A 1,188-nucleotide genomic window follows, 5' to 3' on the forward strand; every position below is an offset into this window, starting at 1 on the left:
CAAGTGTGAAGAAATCATTCCTGGTAATCATATATTACAGTCAGCTGTATGGTATGGGGAATTCCCAGAGAAAAATACGAATGATCAGAATATCATCTTATGTGATCCCCATACGGGGCAATTTGCTCATTGACTCCAGAAGTGCGGTCAGTTGCAGTAGTCCAGACAGCTGCCCCTACAGGACAATAAATAACACCAGATGACTAATACCATATAGCAGCCCTAAGAGACATACCTGTAGCTAAATACACACCTCATACCCATGCAACGCAATCCAATATAAGATTAACACTTACAATAACCAAACAACCAAAACACAGCACGAACAACCAAAGTAATTGACAGCACTTCCCAGGCATTCAGTTACGCACGATATATTTAACAATGTTGATGGAGGCGTGGCGGTAGAAACGAGCGTCATTTAAAATGGTTCAATTTGCATTTGGGGATTCTGTACCTTCTGCCAGAAGCGAAAGCTCGAGAAGGCAAGAGCTGCCTGAGGAATACGTAAAACGGAAAGGTTTATCATCTGCATATAGGAAGTGCGCCAAAATCTGTATCACATGTGGATCTGTGTCAGAGAAGAAAGTTGTTTTGTTACAGTGGCCTTAACTGCTTGGAGAAGCAGTTAAAGAGCAAAAGGGACCAGGTTCCTGTGGCTTCTCCCCAAATCCGAACGCAATTCCCTGTGAAGGGAAGACAAACAGCTCTGCTATATTGGTTTTCTGTTACACTTATGTAAATATTGTAACCAAATACGATAATATCTTATTAATAAATAATACAATAAAGTAAAAACTCAAAATGCAGTAAATGTACTAGTACCACCTACTCCACAGTGATCATTTGTTTTTTTTTCAGTCACCTGAATTAATTCCTACAAGTAACCAGATACCACCATTCAGCTTCTCAACGTTAATGACAAACAGTGTACAGTGATGCACAAATGATGCTTTGCCAGAGTAAAAAGATATTTTTTATCTCGAGCACTCAGTGCACTTAGTCTTAGAGAGCATTCTTTTACTTGGCTGATAAAAAGAAATTTGCATCTTCGAGCATTTCCTGACCCCCCAGTTGTGCCTGCGGAGAAGGTTTTGCAATCTAGTATCCAACCAACCTGGAGGGTTTGATCCTGGGGTCTATATCTTCCATTCTGCTTTTTAATACACCTGCTAACGGCACGGACGC

This window comes from Morone saxatilis, unplaced genomic scaffold (genome assembly GCF_004916995.1).
Source record: "Morone saxatilis isolate NCDOM2014 unplaced genomic scaffold, NCSU_SB_2.0 Contig8, whole genome shotgun sequence".
NCBI lineage: Eukaryota > Metazoa > Chordata > Actinopteri > Moronidae > Morone > Morone saxatilis.